Source organism: Myotis davidii, unplaced genomic scaffold (genome assembly GCF_000327345.1).
Source record: "Myotis davidii unplaced genomic scaffold, ASM32734v1 scaffold499, whole genome shotgun sequence".
In the NCBI taxonomy this organism is placed as follows: Eukaryota; Metazoa; Chordata; class Mammalia; order Chiroptera; family Vespertilionidae; genus Myotis; species Myotis davidii.
This window is the reverse complement of record NW_006290677.1, coordinates 50,389-68,997: the sequence shown is the minus strand read 5'-3', so window position 1 is coordinate 68,997 and position 18,609 is coordinate 50,389.

Genomic DNA, 18,609 nt, shown 5'->3' with positions numbered 1-18,609 from the left:
GTCTTTTGTTTTCTGCTGGCCCCAGTGCTGAAGGAATGTTTTAGCCTTCCCAGTTCAGACTGCTGAGGGACAGCCCAGGGAAAGGAGTGAGGATGGCTGTCCTGCCACTGTCCATACGCAAACTCATTTCTACCTTGATTCCCCAATTTTTGAGGAGTAAGGAAAACTGAGATGTGGGACAGAAAATCCCTTTTGTTTGTCTTGGTGTTTTATAATGTATGCAACCTCTCTGGGTGGTTTAAGCGGTTTAGGTACTTTCTATAAAAGGGATCTTTTAATGACAAAACTAATGTGATTATCTGAGCGAGTGTGAGAGGTGTATTCAAGGCTTAAAGAAAATCTGTTAGAATAGCTGAATGTATCTGCTTAATCCTTTCTCTAATGTGGCTGAACAATGCTCTGGGAAGCCATTGGTCTGGTCTTTCTTCCAGTAAATGCCTGTCTCCAGAGGTAAGGACTGTTTGCAGCTTTTGATACCCTTGCTTCATCTTCTCAGCTGCACAAAAGCACAGGAAAAGCCTGGAGGAGCCCAAAGCGCTTGCAGAAACCAGTGCCTCCTCTGAATGCTGACGGCAAAACACAGGGTGTATGCATGCTTTCTCCACAGCACGTGTAGGAGCCAGGGCTGTGGTCACCAGTGGGAAGGCATCTCCGAGAAGGGCCCTTGCCCAGTGATTGATTTCACTGGGTGCTGGGTGAGGGATCATTTGTGGAAGCTTAAAATCTCACACGTGAGGTTTTCTTTTAAAAGGCCTTTTATTGATTTTTATTTTATTTTTAAAAATATGTTTTTATTGATTTCAGAGAGAGGAAGGGAGAGGGAGAGAGAGATAGAAACATTAATGATGAGAAAGAATCATCCATTAGCTATCTCCTGCATGCCCCCCTACTGGGGATCGAGCCCTCAACCCGGGAATGTGCCCTGATTAGGAATGGAACCATGACCTCCTGGTTCATGGGTCAACACCCAACCACTGAACACACTGGCCAGGGCTACACCTGAGGTTTTGAAAGAGTGGTTTAAGAATTTCTTTTTTGGGGGTTGGGGTGAGGGTGGGCAAGGGAAATATAAGAGGGGAGAAAAGTGATACTTAGTAGGGTTCTGCAACTTGCTCTGTGACTTTGGGCCAAAATGACATCCCTCTGAGTCTGTTCTCTCATTTGTGAACTCGGGATAATAATATCTGCCACGTGAATTCACTACGAAACCAAAGTGAAAATGTGAGCATGAATGCGAAACTGTCACAGCCAATCTAGGAGATCTGATACCATGCTGTACACTTTTTATTTTATCTTACTTTATTTAAAGTATTTTTAACTTTTGTTATTTTAAAAGCACACCAGTTTTCTAAATGTATAATTCAATTTCACTCAACAAAACACTTGTTAGCTGTTTACTATGTGCAGTGCATCATGCACAGTTCTGGGAATACGGGTATGAACAAGTCTGAACTTGAAGGCGGTCACAGCCTTGTATGAGAGACAGGCATGTAAAATTCAGCTTGATATATGTGTATCAAAAGTGACTAATCCTAACGTGGGGTCACTAATAACAATGGCTTAATCTCACACAGTGCTTATTATTTGCCAGGAGCTGGGCCAAATTCTTTGCTTGGGTTATGTCATTCAATCCCTATAGCCCTATGCGGTAGGAGCTAACTTGCCCATTTAACAGGTGAGGAGGCTGAGGCTCAGTCTGATCAATTAGGTCAGGTTTCCACAGAACCACAGCTGGCAAGTGATGGGCCAAATTAGAGTCCCGATCTGTCTGCTGTTACAGTCTGAACTCTTGGTCATTGTGCTGTGCTGCATCTCAAGTCAAGGAAGACTTCCTGGAGGAATTGACCAAAGCTGGGGTTCAAGACAGAATTTGAAGTTTGCCAGGTGTACAGAGGAGAAAGGGTATTCCAGGCAGATGGAGCGGCAGATGGAAAGCATGTTGGCTAGAAAGTGTGCAGAGAGGAACCAGAGCAGTTTGTGATCAGTGGTGGAAGGGGCAGTGGGAGAACTAAGGGCCAGATTATGATCTCTCACACTGCACCTTTTGTGGAAAAAGTAGCTAAATTATTTATTTTAATGAATTACTTGGCTTAGGTCCTATTTGTTCAAAAGGGTTTTGCAGCAAAGTGGGAATCATTGCCACCTTTATTGTGCAGAATCGCACAAAATACTTTAAATTTTAGAAACAGAAAAACTTTTAGGATGGAAAGCACTTAAGAGATTATTCATTCCTTCAAGAGCAAATCAAGGCTGAGTGCACAGAAATGTCTTAATCAAGGTTACAAAGTACTTTCATCAGTTGAGCCAGGGATATTTGCTTTTCAGGTGAGTTATGGAGTTAAAGTGAACATTAAATGAGAGTTACAGGATTATCGTCAGGTTCATTTATGGAAATTGGTGAATTGAAAAGAGGGAGAGATGTAGTGAATAATCCAGGGAATTGAAACACAGTCCTCAGTGGAAGCTGTAAGTTCCCCCCTGGGAAACTTTGTGATCGCTCTCTTCTGAAAGTGGGGTTGGATATGTGAGTTAGCTGAGCTGAAGCTGGGAATCGGGTTTGCCTGGAAGGTAGAGTTATGGGATACCTTCCTATGTCTATTCATTACTTCTCATTGGCTACTTTAAATGGGGGCCTGGTATAGATGGTAGCACGTTCTTGTTCTCCCGGAGTTCACAATCCAAAAGACAGGACAATGAAAAACACAGGTAATTGCAACAGATGGAATTAGTCATCTAATAAGGAATAGGATGCTATGGCAGCTCAGAAGGGGCATGTGTAAGCCAACTATGTTCTGAATGGGTGAGGAAAAGCTTTCTGGGAGGGGAGTGACATCTGTGATAAGATCTGGAAGACGACTAAAAGTGTGGTGAAGGGAAGGGCAAAGAGTGCTCAAAATAGAGGGAACAGTTACTGCAAATGCCCAAAGGACAGATACTGCACTTGGGAAAATTCCATTGAATGTGCCATTCCCATTTGATGTAGCTCAAGTGCAGTGTGTGAGGTGGGAGTGATGAGATTTTTTATTTTCTCCAATATGCAAGGTTACTTGTAGAGGCAGTTTACTAGATTTAGGTCTGGACCAATAGGAGCCAAGCCAAGACATTGTGGAGAGTTTAAGAAATGTTATTGCATTCTCTCACAGCGGGCTGAGACCAGTGTGTCGGTGTCAGTCCCGAGGGAGTGTTTAAGTTCTCCTACATAGGGACTGGGTCAGGGTTGCATCAGTCAGCTGGGGGAGCTGCCTGAACAACAGAACACCCTTAGAAGATAGCAGGATATCTGGTGGGCGCACAACTCAGTCAGGCAGAGGGGAGTGCCCGAATCGGTTGGGGAGTGTTTCTTAGCATCTTATCTTCTGCAGGTGCAGGCCATTTGCTTCAAGCTATGAAAAAAAAACTGGTGATATTTCAGAAAACATGTCCAAACAGGAGAGACCAGGGGTAGTACATCCTAACATTAGAAAGTGTCACAACTCAGAAAAATTGAAATATGTTTGGGAATGCCACAGGGAGCAGGTGCTGGTGTGCTGGGCATATGCTAAATGATCGAAAAAAACAAAATCTCCAATATTCCCCACTACATGCCATTGCCGCCATCCCACCGACCTGAGAAACGGTCTCCCAAAAGGGGCTACTTCTCACCTCCAAGATGGAGAACAAAAAGGCATGAAATCAATGCTCTGAATATAAGCGAGACAGATAAATGTCTGTGCAGCAGGAGGGAAGAGTAATAAAGTGAGCAGGCCTGAGTGATGGTGTAACCTGCTGAATTCCCAGGTCACAGAGTAATTTACTGACTAGCCCTTGGCCACTAGATAATTATCCAGACAGCCCTGATTCTGGTGCGAAGCCTCCTGCTGTTTATGTTATTAATACCAGCAGTGACCAGCGGGTGTTGGTGGGAGCAGAGACGAGCAAACCAAGTCCCCAGGCTGCTGAGTCTGTGGAGGCACCTGCCAGGGCCCTCTGAGCTGGGCCTCACCAGAAAAACAGACCAGCTCCGGCATTCAAGTTTTAGCCCAGATCTTGTATAGTCCCCAGGGAGAGGCTCTCCACAGGTGGCTGAGGGCTTGGACAAAGGAAGACGACACCCAAGTCCTGGAGCTTATGTCGAAGAACCTCTGCATGTTCATCCTTAACTGACTGGACCTTGATTTGGAGGCCTCTCTAGAATAACAAATTAATATCCAGGAAGCAGTGTCAAACACTCCTCTTTGACATGGCGTGGGAATTAGACTTCACTGCACTCAAGTGGGGCCAGGGAAAGGGATGGTGTCTGTCCTAGGGTTTAATCATTTGGGAGCTTGACCTCAGGTAACCCTGAAGGGATTTTAGGGGGCAAGTGGTGTGGGAGTGGGGCTCTCTTATCTCATATCCCTTTTTAAAATATGAAACCTTATGTGAAATCCCAGCACATAGACATTTTCATCAATGTAAGTGTACTTTTCTTCCTTCTATAACATTAGCCAGTGAATGGGCTGACTGATCATTACCTTCTTTTCCCTCTAGGACAGTGGTTCTCGTCCAAGGGCAATTTTGGTTCCCAGAGAACATTGCCAAAATCATGAGTGGCATTTTTAGATGTGATAATTGTGGACGGAAGTGCTACTGGAATTTAGTGGGTAGGGGCCAAGGATGCTGCTAAACACCCTGCAAAGCACAGGACAGCCCCAGAGCAAAGAATTAACCGGTTCCAATATCAGGAGTGCTGTAGTAGAGAAAACCTGCTACAGGAGATTTTGCACACTGCAGCCACAGTAATCCTTTTAAATTCAAATCTTCAGTCATTTTATTGCTAAAAAAAAGTCTCAAATGGTTTAGTCATCATCACCATAAATGCATTTCTAATTATCACTCAATATGTAAGTATGGAATACCTGCCTGTGGTAGACACCATGTGAGATTACAGATACATCTGCATAGACCCTGCCCTTGAATTGGTGGTTATAGAACACTGACTACTGTCTCTCCAGGGTCAAGTCCAATCAACTGAGGGTAGAAAGGGGTTGTAGGGGAATGGAAAAATGAGAACTTGGTTTGGGGACTTGAGGAATGACAGTGCTGTGGGACATCCAAGCAGAGTAAGGAGAAAGGACAAGTAATAGCAGTCTAGATGTGACAGAACTTTCCACACACAGAGGGGTGTGAGTGGACTGTTGTGTTTCCTGTTTCAGTAAAAAGAACTTCCAGCTCCTCTTGTCCCCAGCCTGAAACGCAGATTTCCTTTATTTGTTTATTTTTCTCTTCCTCAGGCTCTCTATTCAAGTCTTTCTCATGTATTTCAAGAAAGCATTACGATCCAGTGATTAAAGTACCTATTGTTTGTAATGACTTAGTTTTTCTCCATTGCACCCAGAAATGATCCTAGCTATGCACCATCATTTTGAAAAATATTTTTTTAAAAAAATCATTCAAAATATTTTCTGTAGTAATTTAACCTTTTCAAGGAACTCTTGTGGAGAAAAGTTGCAAGCACATATCTCTATGGCTTGTGTTTTAAATGAACTCTTAATGTTATGATCTTTAAATATTTTCTCCTTTATGGAAATGTCTATTCAGGCCTTTGCCCATTTTTAATTTGGGTTGTTTTTTGCTGTTTGTAGGAGTTTCTTAAATATTTTCAACATTACTTGTATGCATACATATAAGCATAACCAATGGACATAAGACACTGGGGGGTAAGGGTGGCTGGGGGATTGTTGAGGAGGAAAAAAGAAAAAAAGAAGAAAAAAAAGCAGAATATGTAATACTCTTTGTAATACTTTAAGCAATAAAAAATATTTTCAACATTAACCAGTTATTAGTCATATGATTTGCATATTTTTTCTCATTTCATAGGCTGCCTTTTCAGTTTGTTGATGGTTTCCTTTGCTGTGCAGAAGCTTTTTAGTTTGATATAGTCCCACTTGTTTATGTTTGTTTTTGTCACCCTTGCTTTTGGTGTCACATGGAAGAAATCATTGCCAAGGCCAATGCCAAGAAACATTTTTCTATTTTTTTCTAGGACTGTTTCAGGCCTTACTTTTAAGTTTTTAATCTATTTTGAGTTTAAATTAATATATGGTATAAAATAGGGTCCAATTTTATTCTCTTGCATGTGGCTATCCAGTTTCCCTGCACCATTTACTGAAAAGACAATCCTTTCCTCATTGTGTATTAATGGCACCCTTATTGAAGATCAGTTTACCATAATGTGTGGGTTTATTTCTGAGCTCTTTATTCTGTTTCACTGGTTAATATATTTGTTTTTATACTAGTACCATACTGTTTTGATTACTATAACATTGTGATATATTTTAAAATTAGAAAGTGTGATGCCTTCACATTGTTCTTTTAAAAAAATGCTTTGGTTATTTGAAGTCTTCTGTGGTTCCATGCACATTTTAGGATTATTTGTTCTTTTTCTGTGAAAAATGCCATTGGAATTTTGGTTGGGTGTGGCAAAAAAAATTACATCCTGTAGATTGCTTTGAATAATACAAAAACTTTAACAATATTAATTCTTCCAGTTCATGAGCATGGAATATCTTTTACATATATCCTGTATCTCTTTTAGTTTCTTTTATAAGGCTCTTACAGTGTATAGATATTTGGATTCTATGGTTAAGTTTATTCCTAAATATTTTATTGTTTTTGATGTTAATATACATAAACTTATTAATTTCTCTTTCTGATAGTTCCTTGTTAGTGTATAGAAACAAACTGACTTTTTTGTTTTTTAAAGGAACTTGAGCTTTTTTTCTTTTTTTTAAGGAACTTGAGCTTTTTAAAAAATATATATATTTTATTGATTTTTTACAGAGAGGAAGGGAGAGGGAGAGAGAGTTAGAAACATCGATGAGAGAGAAACATTGACCAGCTGCCTCCTGCACACCCCCCACTGGGGAGGTGCCCGAAACCAAGGTACATGCCCTTGACTGGAATCGCACCCGGACCCTTCAGTCTGCAGGCCGACGCTCTAGCCTCTGAGCCAAACTGGTCAGGGACAAACTGACTTTTTAAGGTTGAGTTTATATCCTTCAAATTTACTAAAATTGATAATTACTTCTTACAGTCTTCTGGTGACTGTAAGGGTTTTACTATATAGATTACCATATCATCTGCAAATAGAGGAAGTTTTACTTTCTCCTTTCTAATTTGTTTTTGTTAATACTCACCTGAGGATATTTTTCCATTGATTTTCAGAGTAGAAGAGAGAGGGGAAAAACAGAGAGAAATATAAATGTGAGAGAGACATATCGATGTGAGAGAGACACATCAACTGGCTGCCTCCCGCAGGCTCCTCACCTGGGGCTGAGGATCAAGCCTGCAACTGAGGTATGTGCCTGTGGCCAGGAATCAAACCCAGGACCCTTTGATCTGAAAGCCGATGATCTCACCACTGAGCAACCAGCCAGAGCTGTTGAATTCCTTTTCTTGTATTGTCCTCATTTGGTTGTGGTATCAGGGTAATGCTGGCCTCATAAAATTATTGTGTATCCATTAACAAACTACTGTACTTAAAATTATTTTTAATGCTTTTGTGTTTTAATGTTCCCATTAGAGTTGTAAATGATTTACCTATCACCATTACAACATGAGTATTCTGAATTTAACTATATATTTATTTTTTAAAAATTTATTTATTTGAGAGAGAGAGAGAGAGACATCAACTTGTTGCTCCTCCTATTGATGCATTCATTGATTGCCTCCTGTATGTGCATTGACCGGAGGTCGAACCCGAAACCTTGGCCTATTGGTACAAAGCTCTGACCAACTAAACTCCCCAGCCAGGGTGGAAAACAATTTGACTTACTAGTTTCAGGTGTTTTCATGAAATTCAGCAGCCCAAATCCCTGGAAGTTAACTCAAACACAATAAGTTAATTAACTTAATTAAAACAAACCTATACTTTTTCAGTAAATGGCTATTCATTGTTCCAGCTTTCTGATCTTTAAACTGACAGCAAGTTTAAAGACTTGCAACTGTGTCAAGGTTGCTAGAGGAATATCTGATGAGGGTTTCAATAGTAATTCAAAAAAGTGATGGAACAGCAGAGGTGGGGTCTGCTATAATTTGAAGCTGGTAGGCCAAAGCCAGCTACATGCCCTCCCCCCGAGCTCATCACTTCCAGAAGCATGCAAGCATGTAAACGCACGGTTGGCTTGGCTTTATGCATCCACTCAGCCTGCTTTTCCACCTGTGCTTTGAATGAATGGCCCTGCCTTGTTCCCCAGGAGATTGATTTGGAGCATTGCCATCTTCCTGCCACCATGCCCACCCTCAGGCATCTTTGACTTCTTCCTCTGCCCTCAACCTCATGTCCATCCAATCTATTGCCAACTTGGGGCTTTGGGGAGGTGATTAGATCATGAGTGTGGGGCCCTCACACATGAAGACACAGTGAGAAGGCAGCAGTCTGTAACCCGGAAGAGGGCCTCCCAGGTTCTGACCATACTGGCATGCTGACCTTGGCCTTCAGCCTCCAGAACTGTGAGAAGTAAATTTCTGTTGTTTATAAGACACACAATCTATGCTAATTTGTTATAGCAGCTAGAACTGACTAAGACAATGTAATTATTTATTTTTTCATGTTATTCTCACTAGGCTGGGAGGGTCTCTAGGAAGAGACTAAATCCCCACCCCTTTTCTAAACTATCCCTGATTAAATTCTGAATGCCAAGTATTATATAAGAATTGTACCTGTTCTCTCTCTCTCTCTCTCTCTCTCTCTCTCTCTCTCTCTCTCCTTTCTCAGCAATCCCTGGAAGTAGATATTAGGAAAATCACTTTGTAGGAGAGGATTCTAAGAGCAGAGTTTAAGTGACTTGCTCAACTGTCTTTATAGTCTATTGCAACAGCCAGCTCCATAACCAGGTACGTGACAGATATTGAATGCTGAATTGAAACCAATATCAGTATTTCCAAACATAAATTTCAGTTTAGGCACCTCCTCTTCTAGGAATTCTTCTGTAACCTAATGCTGCCTCTTTGTTGCACATGAACCTTGATCAGACCTGTTTACACATTATCATGCTGACTTGTGATCTTTCAACACACCTGTCATTTTCCATGCCCTTTGGGTGGACTCGGTGGACTATGCTTGTTTTCTAGTAAGAGTTAGCAGAGCAGGAGTGGGAGGCTGGCCTGCTGCACCATCCTGGGCAAAGTGCTCCCAGGGCACCCAGGGCTGAGGCAGTTAATTTATCCCAGTGGCGAGGAGGAAATTTCTTGTAAAGGCTAGCTCCCCTCAGAACAATGTGGCCTTTTATTTTTTAGCTTTGGAATGGAGCCTGGCTGTCCATGGAAACAAAGAGAGGGGAGAATCACTGAACCGGTCTCGCACATAAAAAACCGACCATGTCTGTCTTTGAAGTTTCCTTTATGTTGTTTAGAAAACTTTGGATTATAGGGGTGTTTTTTCCTCCTTTTCTTCCTCAGTTCCTCACCCCACCCCAATTTTTCTTTTTCTTCAGAGAAAAGCAAGGACTGGGTGTAAGGGAACCTTTCTTTGAAACAGGGCAGAAGTCATTAATTAAGGCTCCCATTCATTCCCTCTGACACTTGCTCATCAATCAGATTTGCGCTTAGCATTCTGATGACCCTGCTGACCTGGAGTCCTCCATACTGTCTGCCAGACAGAATTGAAACTCAGACCACACACCAGAAAAGAGGGAGTGGGCCCTGGCTCCTGGCTTCCTGAGAACGAGGAGAAAGTCCGGGGACAAAGCTGGCTGATGGGGAGCTCTACTGAGCTGAGGTGAAGGTGACTAAAGAAGATATTTTCTTTGCAGAAGCAAGTGTTGTCCCCCTCACTGAAACATGATCTATAGTTGCCCTTCTTGTTCTCCCTCTATCTAACCCATGGTGAGCCATGGAGGGCAGAGCCCAGCTGGCTGGGCCAGGGTGATGAACTAGCAGTTTCTGTCTGCCAACTGCTAAAGGAAGTGAACAGCTCTAAGCCTACCCCCAGAAAAGTACAGGGAGATGTTCTGGACATGACAATGGCATTTTGGGCCTGAGCTGTAGGGCCTTTATTTCATCACTCATTACTAATTTACCAGGCACCCACTATGTAGTAGGCATCATGCTGGGTACTGAAGACAGAACTATGAATGAGGAAGGTGCAGTCTCTACCCTCATGGAGCTTGTAGTCTAGATGGGAATATACCTGGGACTTTTCATCAAGAAAAATTGGGTCTTTAGGAGGACCCATGGTGGTCATATACAGTTAAAATGAAATGACTATTTATTAGTTTCCTTCTATGTTAGTGCTGGCGAACCTATGACACATGTGTCAGAGGTAACACGTGAACTCATTTTTTTGGTTGATTTTTCTTTGTTAAATGGCATTTAAATATATAAAATAAATATCAAAAATATAAGTCTTTGTTTTACCATGGTTGTAAATATCAAAAAATTTTTATATGTGACATGGCACCAGAGTTAAGTTAGGATTTTTCAAAATGCTGACACGCCGAGCTCGAAAGGTTCATCATCACTGTTCTATGTACTAGGCATATTTTGAGGAAGATTGGAGCAATTAAAAATATGAAATGGTAGTTTGTTAAATCTGCCTCCCTATTACACGTATACGAATTTCTAGATATTTTGTTTTGGTGAACTTGGCAAGCAAGATTATACTTATTGTTGTTATTTTTTTTTTCTGCAAAAAGCTTTATTGTTTCCATTTGGTCCAATGTATCAGAGTGGGCCTCATGGTGGCTAAAAGAATGTCTAGGGGTTTGGGAGAAAGGGTCAGACAAAAGCCAGGGGGATGCTGAGGGCTCCAAAGGCTCCTGGCTGTGCTTGAGGGCGAGCCTTTCGAAAAGATACTCTCCCGCCCAGCCTGGGGCCGGCCAGCCTCTAAGGTGAGTCAGGTGGTCACTCATCTTCTTGATGAGTTTCACCGGCTCACCCAGGAAGTGGTTCTGCAGGAAGTCACAGCGATGAGGGTCTGCGCAGGTAGAACCCAGGGCCTGCAGCTCCCAAAGCGCCTGGTTTAGGTTCCTCTACAAGGCCAGGGCGCCCTGAGTTTTGCCTACTCATCTTGGGAAGCTTCAGCACATCCTGGGAGTGAATGCGGCCACTGCGCTGGTTTTGCAACTTTAAGAGCCGCTTGGAGCCCTCGCTTCTCCAACTCACAGAGGAAGTGGCCCATGCCCTCCAGAGCCGCATCATCGTGGTTGAAATAGAAACCCAGAGAGAGGTAGGTGTAGGGGGCTGCAGATGCAGGCTGGCCAGGTAGTTGATGGCAGCCTCCACCTCAGTGGAATAATTCTGACGAATTTGGGAGCTCATGGTTGTTTGGCAATAAGGAATTAAGTTAAAAAAAAAAACAACCTGTGGTGTGTTGGCCTGTCTCAGGGGAGCTTCCAAATGTGGTGACTGGATAAGAAGCTGGAGAGTGGTCGGAGGCTGGAAGAAGGGGCGTCCCTGGTTCTGTTTGGTACAAACACTGTTGAAGCAAGAGACAGATCTGGGACCGTCAGATTTACTTATCTTTACCTCACACTATGATAAGCTAGGCAGTTTAGACAGTGAGTCACTTAAACTATCTCGAAGGTGTGTACCATTAGCCCTATCTTAAATAGAAACTTGGAGATCGATATTGTATCAGAAGTCACACAGCTGGTAAGCAGCAGGCAGTACTGGGACCCCAACCTATGGACCTGTAAAGCCTTGTGCTATACCTTGCACCCTCCTTTGGTCATCTAATTGATCTGTCATCCTCAGAAGAGCTGAAGTCACTGGCTCCTTCAGTCGCACTGGGCAAACGTCATACACAGGAAGGAGCAGAGACCGGGGGATGGTAAAGTGGTAAACATACTCAGATCATCTCCAGAAAGTCTTTAGCCATTCTTAATAATCACATACACAGTGCTTTATAGATCATAAAGCTCATCACATTTCTTAGCTGACCTTCACAAAAACCTAGAAGCAGGTGTTCATATTATCCTTCTTCTAAGGCAGTGGTTCTCAACCTTCCTAATGCCGCGACCCTTTAATACAGTTCCTCATGTTGTGGTGACCCCCAACCATAAATTATTTTCGTTGCTACTTCATAACTGTAATTTTGCTATTGTTATGAATCATAATGTAAATATCTGATATGCAGGATGTATTTTCATTGTTACAAATTGAACATAATTAAAGCATAGTGATTAATCACAAAAACAATATGTAATTATATATCTGTTTTCCGATGATCTTAGGCGACCCCTGTGAAAGGGTTGTTCGACCCCCAAAGGGGTCACGACCCACAGGTTGGTGATCCACAGGTTGAGAACCGCTGTTCTAAGGTGAAGGAACCAGGTTTTAGAAGAATCAAGTAAATTTCCGGAAGGCACACCATTACCTGGTAGAATGGAGACCCTCAGCCAGATCTTTTTATTCTTAATGAGCATCACACATGGAAGACTTCACCTTCCTGTTTAGTTCAAGGACAGGAAGAGAGTCTAGAAACATTCTGTTACGTTCCCGCCTTCTTCCCTGTGAGTGGGATACAGGCACCTTGGCTCTCCTTCATGTCCTCCTGTCCTCTGACCGGTGGTTGATTTTTGTGTGTCTGGCTGTGCTGTTCAGGACAAGTGGAGTCTGAATTTCTGATAGGTGATAAATGGTAACGGTTTATTTCCCTCTCTGTAGTCTGAAGCTTGGCACCCACTGTAGCTGGGAAGCAGCTGCCCATAGCAGGTATGTGGTGGCAGATGGGGACTCTGAAGGTGCTTGGCCACAGGTGAATGCAGTTACACAGGCTTCTGTTTCCAAAGCTTTTGAAAGAAGGTTCTATGTGAACTCCGACCTTTCTGACCAGCTGGTTTGGGACACAGGCTTCTGTTTCCAAAGCTTTTGAAAGAAAGAAGGTTCTATGTGAACTCAGACCTTTCTGACCAGCTGGTTTGGCACATTTTCCTCTCTGTTTCTGAGAAGTCAGAGAGGATGAGGGATAAGGAACAAATGCCCCTGTGCTGACTGGAAACCCGAAAGTCTGAATAAATTGGCTTCCACATTTAAAAAGACAAAGCTCTAAATGAATTGTGAACAGAAGAACTGATGTGTCTCTTATCGTCTGCTGCCTGTTGACTTTGGCTGGGAGATAATCACCATGGTGAAGGAGGATCCGGCAGCCAGCTCTTACTCATTCCTGATCATTCTCATTCACCATTGTTTTGACATGTAAAACCTGGAAAGACTATCCAATCCCTAAATGCTCTGCAGCATTGTGGTTTCTCTTTATGAACCACAACCTCCTCATCCTTTTCCCAGCTCTCTCTCCATGCCTGCTCCCTTCTGCCCACCCCTACCAACAGCAAGGAATAAGGAGGGGGCTGAGCAGTTGGTTTTGCAGACCTTACAGCCTCACTCCAGCCACAAGAGCTCTGCTGCTGTCTGCTTTATGAAATGACCTACTGGGCACCCTTACTCTGAAGGGTTCCTCTGTGAAACAGTTGAAATCACATGCTCTCAGGTGTCCACGATCTGCAGCTACAAGTTCTGACAGGGTTGAGGCAGTTGCATCCAAGCTTCCTGTTCTCCATCTGTTGTACTAGTAAGTGCAAATAATCATTAGTCCTTATTATCTGTCCTTTCCCCAACTATGACATCAGAAAGAAGGCGAAGACACCCTGGAACATCCTGTTTGTTCAGGTGTCCAACAACTGATTGAATTTATTCTCTTTGTTAAGCTAAGTCCGCCCAGAGCTAATATTCCTGTCCAGGAGAGAGTGGCCACTCCCAAGTTTACTCAGTCTTGGTCCAAATTTTGTTTGGTCACTGAGGAAGGTAACAGTGTCCACATAGTTCTATACCTTTAACTACTCTGGGCCCACTTACTCAAATACATGGTAGGAGGATACATAAGGATTGGCTCCGGATCTCCATAGTTAATTTGGGCATCACCATGGGCTTGCCCCAATCCACCACTCCTTGCTCCCCAGTGCCCTCTTTGGCCCTTATCAATCTCTTGGCTCTCTTCAGTTGCCATACTATTTTGGACTTATCTTTCTATCACATATCAACATTTCCCTTTTATATATATAATTTTTTCTCTCTGTATCCATAAATTGTACTGGACACAAAAGTGTTTCCCTACCTAAACAAGAGGGATAAACTCTAGGGCCTCCTCCTGCCTGAATTTTGGTCAGGGGGCAAGAAACAGGATTGTGCAAACTTAAGGAAAGTCCTAAGGAGACAGCAAAATCCCCATGAGGGATGGGGCATGAAGTCATTAATCCTTATCAGGCCCTGAGGCAGGTGGTCAAGACCTAGCTTTTACTTTCATGGTGCTCACAGTCTAGTAGAGGAGGCAGCTTACAAAATAAGTAGTTCAATGTAGTTAGTTCAATGTCATAATAGATTTCATGTCAAAAACCGAAGAAAGGAGAGAGAAATTGTTGGACTAACCTCTCCATATGGGCAAGGATCAAGTATACCTTGTTCACAGTGCCTAGGACATAAAAGTAGTTAATATATATTTGTTTCATTGAATGAATTCATCTATATCAAGTATATCCAATGGTTTGATTGATTTTTTTTTCAATTATTTCATCATTCATTTAGTCCTTTATTCATTCCTTAAAGGGTGTTAGCTATTTTTAGGTAGTAGGCAATTTATTCCCATTGAATTTAAATGTAAAATTATCCTTAAATAACATTAGGAAGAATTTTGATTAAGTAAAAATGAGAGTTATGACCTTGAACGAACTCTGTGCTGATTCCTCTCAAGGTATATAGTATCATTCTCCATGGGCAGAAAATAAAATAGAAGTTTATAGAGCTAAAATAAGTTGTCTGTTTTATATAATGGGATTTGAATCCAGATCTGTCTGCCTGATTCCAAAGCCTACAATCATTGCCTACCCTACATTGCCTCTACTACAAGGTGCAGGACCTTGATATCAGGCCTTGTAGAGTGAATGGAGTTGGACTTAGGGCTGGAGCTGGAGAAAGTTAATCTGTCTTTCAGTCTGATCCCTGATAGACATGGCCAAGAGCCTAAGAGGTTGTGATGAGTGTGATTTGATCTGAGCTGGTATTAGGGGCAAAAATCTTTATCTGGAAAACAGGGCAGGGCATGACATGGTCCCAGGCAGTGATGATACTGAGGCAAGGCAGCAACAGGATGTGAGATAGGACTAGAGCAGCTGTGGACAAACTACTGCCCATGGGCCGGATCCGGCCGATTTGAAATGAATAAAACTAAAAAAAAAAAAAAAAAAGACCGTACTCTTTTATGTAATGATGTTTACTTTGAATTTATATTAGTTCACACAAGCACTCCATCCATGCTTTTGTTCCGGCCCTCTGGTCCAGTTTAAGAACCCATTGTGGCCCTTGAGTCAAAAAGTTTGCCCACCCCTGGACTAGAGCCTGCCAAGTGGGGGAGGTAGTAGTGAGAGACAGGGAGGACCACTGGGAGAGGAAACTTGAAGTTTTGGGTTTTGAAACCCAGGCCCAGTAGTCTGGATTCAGGAAACTAAATTGTGTGCTGAGATGCACGGAATGTTGCTTTTTAGGGAACATATTTAATTTCATCCTTTTGCTGATATATTAACAACATAGCTGTGGTGTGGTAGAATATAAAGAATCTTAACCTTCATGGTACTCACAGGCTAATAAAGGAGGCAGTGACTCCTTTCATTCTCCTTGCTACTTCAAATGTTTTGTCAAGTGGACTCATATCCCTGAATTTCACTTTCCTCATTTTGAACGTGGGAGTTTTAACATTTGCCTTAGTCTGCGGTTATGAAGATCATGTGAAAGTTTGTGAAGTATATTTTTGTATGCTGAGGCTCTGTAACTCTTGAAGTGTTATTCTTATGTGCTTTGTCTATTTTTAACAATTCAGCAATCCTACTTCTGGGTATATCAAAAGAAAGGGGAAACAGGATCTTGAAAGTATATCAGCACCCCAATGTTCATTGCACCATTATTCACAATAGCCCCTTGCAGCCTTGGCTAGCCCTCACAGTCCCAGCTTTGTCTGGAAGGTTGTCCAGATGGTCGTCTGGAATGTCATCTGGATGGTCATTTGGCTGTTTGGTCTACTTAGCATATTATAAGTGTATCAAATCAAAGCATTATACACCTTAAACTAACACGGTATTTTAATATCAATTATATATCAGTAAAGCTGGAAAAAAAGGGCTGCAGCTTTTTTGGGGGGAGGTGGTGGGACCTAACTGAAAAAGTAGAAAATTCTCATAAAACAGGTCTTCATGGGGAGAAGAGCCAGTTTCTGCCTTGTTGCTAAAGTCCCAATTGTTTCCTGACTGCATTTTGTGTATCTGTGTCAGGCCATTCTGTGGGCTCCTCTCAGAAACTTGGTGATATTGTCCCCCAAATAATTAGATCAGTGTCATCACTTTCACCTCCCCCATTTTTATGCTGGTGGGACCATTTGCATGAAAATAGGAGTGGGTGATATTCCTTTTGTGGCCCTTGAGTTTAGCTTCTTAAGTTGAGGAGTCCTATACATAGAGGGGCTTTGGAAAAAGTCTCAAGTCGCCATGTGAGTGAGCCTGATTTAATTGGCTTACAAGACCCCGGTGTTCAGCGAAGCCATCTACTTCCCTAGCCTTTTGTACACTTACCTCGATGACATAGAGGATCTTCATTGAGGTTCATCAGGATGTAATTATTCAAAAGTTTTAGGAGGCCTGCATTCTGTAGTAAAGTTGGTTTGGATATTAATAAATCAGTATACATTTTTGTAAGTCTTTCCTCTGCTTAGAGCTTGTCAAAGAGCTAGACCTAATAAAAACCTTAAAAAGTTTACCAGAATGAAGTTTTAGAGGAAAATGTACATACTTGTCATTAACTTACTATAAAGCAATGGAGTTTTAATAGAGAACATGGATTTAGGTGTCTGTCAGAACCAGATTTAAGTATTAGTTCCTCCATTTACTAGTGGTTTGACTTTGATGAATTTACTCATCCTCTCTGTCCCCCCAAATGAAGAAAATAATCCCATTTACAATTGCATAAAAATAATAAATACTCAGGAATAAATGTAACCAAGGGGATGAAATATCTGCATGCTGAAAACTATAAAACATTGATATAAAAAATTGAAGAAAACACAAATAAATGAAAGATATTCCTGAGTTCATGGATTGGAAGAATTAATATTGTTAAAATGTTCACACTACCCCAAATGATCTATAGATTCACTGCAGGCCCTATTAAACATTGAGGATGGGTCAGGAAAATTCTCGCTTCATATTACACAGTGTTTTACAAAGTATCATACTTTAAAAAGATATTAGCTTGTAAGAACATATAATAAATAACTTCAAAATGCAATGGGTATTTAATTTTAAATTGTGCCTTTAACATTTATATAAAACATTTTTTGTACTCGTTCAATAGAAACTTATCTGGCCACTGGGTAAACCTAGCAGTAAAACTACTGGTCCACAGTGTGTTAAGAATCAATGGCATTTTTTTCCCCAGAAATAAAAAACACCACACCAATCCTAAAATTCATATAGAGTCACCAAAAAATTCTAATAGCCAAAGCAATCTTGAGAAAGAAGGACAAAGCTGGAAGCATCAAATGTTCATATTTTAAACTATATTACAAACCTATGGCAATCAAAACAGACACATAGACCAATGGGACAGAAGAGAGATCCCAGAAATAAACCCATCCATATATCAACTAATTGTTTACAGGTGCCAAGAGTACACAATGGGGAAAGAATAGACTCTTTAATAAATGGTGTTGGGAAAACTGGATAGTCACATGAAAATATTGAAATTGGACTCTCTCTTACCCCATACACAAAAATCAACTCGAAATGTATGAAGACTTAAATGCAAACTCTGAAACTGTAAAACTCCTAGAAAAAAATAGGGGGAAAAGCTAATTGGGAATGACTTTATTTTGATATGGCAACAAAAGTGCAAACAGACAAGTGGGATAAAAAGCTTCTGCACAGCAAAGGATACAATCAACAAAATGAAAAGACATTCTACTGAGTGGGAGAAAAGGATTTGTAAAGTATATGTCTGATAAGGGGTTAATATCCAAAATATATAAGAAACGCCTACAACTCATTAGCAAAACACCAAATAACCCATTAAAAATGGACAAAGGATATGAATATACATTTCTCCTGACACACAATTGGCAAACAGGAATATGAAAAAGTCCATAACATCACTAGTCATTAAGGAACTGCATATAAAAACACAATGAGATGTTACCTCAGACCTGTTAGGATGGCTATTATAAAAAATACCAGAGATAACAAGTGTTGGTAAGGCTGTAGAGAAAAGGAAACCCTGGTAAATGGTTGGTGGGAATGTAAAGTGGTATAGCTGCAGATAATGATCATAGATATTAATTTTGAAGCCATACTAAGCCTCACATCTGGGTTATTTCTCTTTGTAAAATAATTTTTTAATGTTTTGGGGTTTTTAAAATTTATTTTAATTATAGTTGAAATACAACATTATATTAGTTACAGGTGTAAAACATAGTGATTCAATATTTATACCTTACTAGAGGCCTGGTGCACTGGGAGGGTGCGGGATGGTGGTGGTCCCCTCAGCCTGGCCTGCACCCTCTCGCAGTCCAGGACACCTTGGGGGATGTCTGCCAGCCAGCTTAGGCCCGATCCA